We start from the raw sequence: 6,381 nt of genomic DNA, 5'->3' as shown, positions 1-6,381 counted from the left end.
AGTCTGACTAAAATAAAATATGTATATGATGTTTTTAAAGTCATAAAATGTCAAAATTGGGTCAAATTTGGACATCGGCTTTATAAAAATTAACAAAAATGATGCATTTTATTTCCATCTTTATATATGAACGGTCACATTACTCAACATCCACCTAGAGGAAATGTTTATATGGTGATTTTAAAGCTTTTAAATGTAAAAAAATGGGTTAAATTTGACTTTGAACAGCTTTTAAAGGGTTAAAATAAAAACCTGATCACACAGTAAACTGGACCACCCTGTCTGTCATCTCTGTGTATATATATATGTGTGTGTGTGTGTGTGTCAGTTTATTCTTCGTGGTTTTTGTGGGTATTCTGACTCAGGCCCACCCTGCCTGCCTGTCTGAGCTCAACATCTCCACACTGCTGCTGGAGGAGGAATGTGTTTAGATTTCAGAGGGGTTTTTCGGGGTTTTTTTTTTTTTTGGGGAGAGCTCGGAGTTGGACCGGCTGCTCCGGCTTTGTGTCGACGCCTCTGATGATGTGAGCTTCTCATTTAAAGGGTCCGTTTCATGTCGCTGTTGTTGTTGTTGTTGTTGTTGTTGTTGTTGGGGCTTGAATGATAACGCTGTGGAGATCCAGCCCAGTTGGAATCTGAAGAAACTGGGAGGGATTAGTGGGACTGAATGAATGAATGAATGAGTGGGTGGGTTTGGGCTTTCTGAGTATGTACAGTATGGATGAGGGCGAGTATGAGGCGGGTGGACGAGTGTAGATCTGTTTTTAACATGTGTGTGAATGTAAAAGTGGTTTCGGAGGGTGTGGAGGACGTGGGAGGGGGGGGGCGGCATTCCCTCAGTATAACGAATCTGAAGCGATGCTGAATGAAATGATAACACAAATTAAATTAAATTAAATTAAAATAATAACTGCTTCCCTTCTTTAAAAATAAACAACACGACAACGAGAACAACGAGAACACGATGGGAGTCCCATGCTGGAGGTGGGTGGGAGCACATTACGTCATCACAGAGGAGGGGGGGGGGGGTGCACAGGATGGAGGACATGCAACTGGACGTCATAACAGTCAACATTAAATAAAACAACACATTAACATCAATTATATCAATTAATATCATATATATCACTCAATAACTGAGATAATTCTTCTTTAAAACTTCATTAATTAACCTTTAAACAGGCAGGAAGGGAAATAAAATCCTATTTATCTCAAAAAATGTCCATATTTTTAATAATATTTTGTATATTTTGGTTTTTTCTGAGTTGTCCCTATTAAAGTATAAAATAGACATACTAATAAAAACAATTTAATGCTTTATTTGACACTTTCTTGCTTTCTCTGTTGATTAAAACTCATTTCTAAACTGATTCTTATCATTTATATCAAAGTATAAACTACTAAAAAGCTTCAATTCTACTAATTTAAAGCACATATACAATTAAAATCCACCTTAACTAATCATGATGTTTAAGAGTTTGTATCTCTGCCTGTTTAAAGGTTAATTAAATCATTCATTTTAATAATATAGTTGTTATAGAGCTGGGCCATATGAGCAGAATCAAATATAACAATAACTTAATCACCAAATACCTCGATATCGATATTGTAGGGATGACTATCAATGCTTTTTGATAAATAATCATCAGTAATGTGGATAATAGAACATTATATTTTACATTTTTACTGTAATTCAGCCTTTAAAAGCAGGAAAAGACACTTATTCCATATCATGATACTCAAAATCTAAAACCATATCTATAAAATATCACGATATCTATAAAATATTGATTTATTGCCCAGCCCTGGAATAAAACTAGAAGAAAAAACATACTTTAAAGACATTTCAGTAGTTTAAATAATACACAAACTGCTCCTTTAATGTTCTGATATCAGCTGTTTTAAATGAGCAGAGGTCTGATCGCTGGTCGACAAAAAACACGCCAAAATAATGACATCATGGTGAAGTCAGAGGACGCAAAACAACAACAACAACAACAACAACAACAACAACACACTGGGTATGTTTGATTTAACACACAGGACACAGACGGACGGGTGGAGATTAGATCAGACCGCAGCTCATTTAAAACTAACTTCTTAAAATACATTATAATCTCAATAAGAGAATTCTGCATAAATAAAAGGGGAAAAAACACGTTAAGTTATAAACAGTCATTAATTCAGTGGATCTGAAGTTTTAATAGATTTAATTTAAAATGGATTTAATGGATCAAATAAAGTGAAAATCTCTCATTTTCATTTTCAGGCTTCAAACTGAGTCATGAAAAGTTCATTTAATCCATTTTTATATTAAATCTATAACAAGATAAATGTGAAGAAGTGTGAATACTGTTCAGGGTTAGACTGATATATTGAGCTTATATTAGATTTTTATTGATTTATTTAATTAAAATAAAAAGTCTGAACTGGTTTATTATGCAGATATTTTTGCCTCCGTCTATTTAAACAGATTTTAAAGCCTTTTTAAAACTTATAAATCCTGATTATTTAAACTTCACATTAATATTTAAACTCTAAATATCAAACTATGTTAAATTTCCACATAATACCAGAATTAAAACTCCTCTATATTTATCCTTTATTGGAGAAATTTGCTGCTTTAATCACTATTTAAGGTATAAAGTGATTAATGTTCCTTAGTAGTAAATTAAGGGAATCTTAAGTTGCTCTTAAAGGTGAAAAAACTCTTTAATCTTTTACACTTTAATGCAGGAAAGTCGAGTTATTGATTAAAACTGCTTCAGATTTCAACTTAAAAATAAGCCAAAAAACAGATAAACACCCTCAGACTGGTTTAAGTGACAGAGTTAAAGGAGTAATGCATCTATTTTCTATTTAAACCCTAATAAACTCAACTTTTAATAAACTTTATCTCTTTAATCTCAGTTTTTTCAAGGCTGATTCTGAACAATAAATTAAATATTTTCAGCTTTTAGTGGAAAAATCTCATCCTGTAAAAACTCCTATCAGTCAAACCCTGATAGATTCTTTTAAATCTAAAATATAACAACATATAATCATTAATAAATAGATGATCTGCAGCTTTAAATGTGTTTCCCGACCTTCTCCTCGGCCTCTCGCTTGGCTCTCTCCTCCTCTCTCCATCTCCTCTCCTCCTCCTGCTTTGCTCGCTCCTCCGCCTCTCGCTTACGAATCTCCTCCAGCTGCTGCTTACGCCGCCTCTCCTCGTCCTGCAACTGTTTACACACACACACACACACACACACACACACGCGCACACACACACACACACACAGAGCAGCATGCACAGAGGCACGCAGAGAGAAGAACACATGCAAACAAACAAAAACAACAGTTAGTCTCTCGATGATTTCAGCAGCTTTAAAACACATAAAAACACTTATAAAATGTGTGTGTGTGTGTAATATGAGGTAAGTTGGATTCGTATCACAGGGCTGCTCCGGAGGGGTGGAGCAGAGCACGCTGCAAACACAGCACAGGCAGAGACACACACACACTGCTCAACGTGCAACAACAACAACAACATAAACAACAACATGCATAAAACCCCCAAAAACAACAACAACAGCAACGCCTCTTTTAGACACTTCAGGTGCGCTTGATTTATTTCCTCTTGGCTGTATTATAAATCAAGCGCACCCAGAGTATCCATGAGCTGGACAAGCTGCTGCAGAAACACTTTAAACTGATAATCATCTCAACACAAACCCAGCAGGGATATAAACACACATGAAACAAGCGCTCCTGCTCTCTGGGCTGAAGGTTCATTAAAGGGTCAGTTCAGAGAAATCACACAGAAACACACCATGATGTTTAACCCTGCTGATTCATAATAATAATAATAATAATAATAATAATAATAATAATAAGACCAGGTTGTGATTACTGAGTCTGAATGGAAAAAACTGTTTTGTTTTGCTTGTGATGCTCATAAATATAGATTATTATATCAAGAATAACTTGTTTTAGGAATAAGTCTGATACATATATACCTCAGAGTGCTATTGTTTGATCTTCTTTGTGTTGCTTTTGTTGCTTAATGCTTAAATATAATATGTGTAAAGACTATATACAGCTGTTAAATGTGTATATGGTACCGTTGTTGATGAAATTAAATAAAAATTAAGTTAAAAAAAGAAAGAAATGACTCCCAGGAGAATTAAAAGTAAGATTTATTCTGTAGAGTATTCGAGTGACTGAGATGTTTAGATTATTGTGGAATTAAATGTTATTTATACTCATAATTTTGTTCAGTAATAAACAAATTTACTGAGAATAAAGATTTAATGACTCCTCTTTTGTGCATTAAAACATTTCTTTTTAATAGATTTTTGTTTTGTAGCACTTTGAGTTTTACTTTGCAGAGTGCTTTATAGATTAAATGTATTATTATTATTATTTTATTGAAATGAATATAACTTCTGTTCTCAGCTGGTACCAGTATCACTTTAAGGCTACTTGGATCGGTCCTGGTTTTATCATTTTTTTTAAACAATAACCAGCCCTAATTAAAGGTTGCTACGACTACAATATCATTTGGTTCATCTTCATCACTCAGGACTCAATAAAGACACAAAAACTGCCATTAAAGGCAGTAACATAGCAGTAATATTACACCATAATGCTGATTATGAGCATTTTGTATTTAACACATTTTAATAATTTGGAGATGAAATCATTTAGATGTGGAGGAGTGGTGGTTTTATGCAATTTAATGCTCATATTCACATGATGAGTATCTAATGAAGCACTCAGCTGGTATCAGTGTCACTTTAAGACTACTTGGATCGGTGCTGGTTTCATCATTATTTAACTTCTATATATATGAAGGAAGCAGAAATGTGACAGTGAGACAAACAACCTGAACATGATCTACAGGCTGAGACGATGTGTTTCTGTTAATTTGGGGCGAACTGACCCTTTAAAAATAAAAAGAGAGAGAACATAGAAGAGGCTCAGCTGATCACACAGATGCATCAATGAATGAATGAATGAATGAATAACAACATCATGATGCTGCCTTGCTCAAAGCTCAGGCAGCGACTCTCATGCATGAATCTGAACCTAGACACCCCCCCCCAACCCTTCACCCCCCCTCATCTATGAAGCATTCAGCCATGCAGCCCCCCCCCCCCCCCCCCCCCCTCCCTCTCTATATGCACTCAAAACATCTCTGCAGACCAAAATTGGCGGGAAAAAGCAGGAGTTTTGAGTGTATACAGAGAAAGATGCCACCCCCCCCTCCCCCAAGCATCCTAGGACGGCCTCTGCATCCATGACCGCCTCCTCTATAACTAATCAACCCCCCCACTCCCCCCCCTTCCCAACACACACACACAGTAGTCCAGATGGGTGGTAAAGAGACAAAATTCGGAAAAAACAACCAACGGGCAAGAGGGCGACCCAGACAGAAAACAGGAAGTGATGTAAGGGGGGGTTAGGAGGGGGGGGGGGGGGGGGGGGTAGAGGATACTGGTCATTATTAAACAGGAAGAACATACCAAGTCTAGAACAGAGATAGCTGGGACAGCAGTCTGCTGCTGAAGAGGAGGAAGAAGAAGAAAAGAAGAGGAGGGAGAGAGTGAGAGACGAGATAGACGGCAAAAAAAAGAGAGAGAGAGAAAGAAAGAGAGAAAGAGAAAGAGAGAGAGAGAGGTGGGGGGATACTAAGAAAGGAGGAGAGAAAATATAAATAGAGTAAGAAAAGAAAGAAAGGAGTGGGGGAGAAACTGAGAGTAAAACAGAAATAAAAGAAGGGAGCATTGCTGCTGTGCTGCTCAGGAACTCTTATTTTGGAAAGCCCTCACATCCCTACTACTTCCTGTTATAAAACTCACTGATTTCAGCCTTTAAACTGTAAAATTCATGTTTTAATTTAATTAAAGTGAATTTAATATAATTTAAAGTTATAAATGCCTGTTAAAGCAGCTCCTTCTCATCTTCCTCTTTTAGTTTTCATTTTATTTATATATTTGTTTAACTTATTATTATTTATGATTATTTATTATTTATTTATTGAAGATATTTATGTTTTTTTCTATAAACTTTGCTGCTGTGATGCAGTAATTTCTCCATCTCAGGACTAATATCTTATCTTGTTTCTACAGTTTTTTTTAGGAGTTTTTCTTTGCTGAATATTCTCTTTAAATTAAATTAAATTAAATTAAATTAAATTAAATTAAATTAAAGACCTGCTCTATGTGAAAATGCCTTAAGACAACTTCTGCTGTAATTTTTTGCTATATAAATAAAAACTGATCTCACTATGAAGGCATGAATAAATTAAAATAATTACTCTTATTTAAAGGTTGAATGAAAGTCTGAATTTATAATGAATTAAATGACTAATAGTAACAGAAAGTGAACTTTGGGCTT

The sequence above is a fragment of the Scomber scombrus genome, chromosome 17 (assembly GCF_963691925.1).
Source record: "Scomber scombrus chromosome 17, fScoSco1.1, whole genome shotgun sequence".
In the NCBI taxonomy this organism is placed as follows: Eukaryota; Metazoa; Chordata; class Actinopteri; order Scombriformes; family Scombridae; genus Scomber; species Scomber scombrus.
This window is presented reverse-complemented; position numbering follows the sequence as displayed.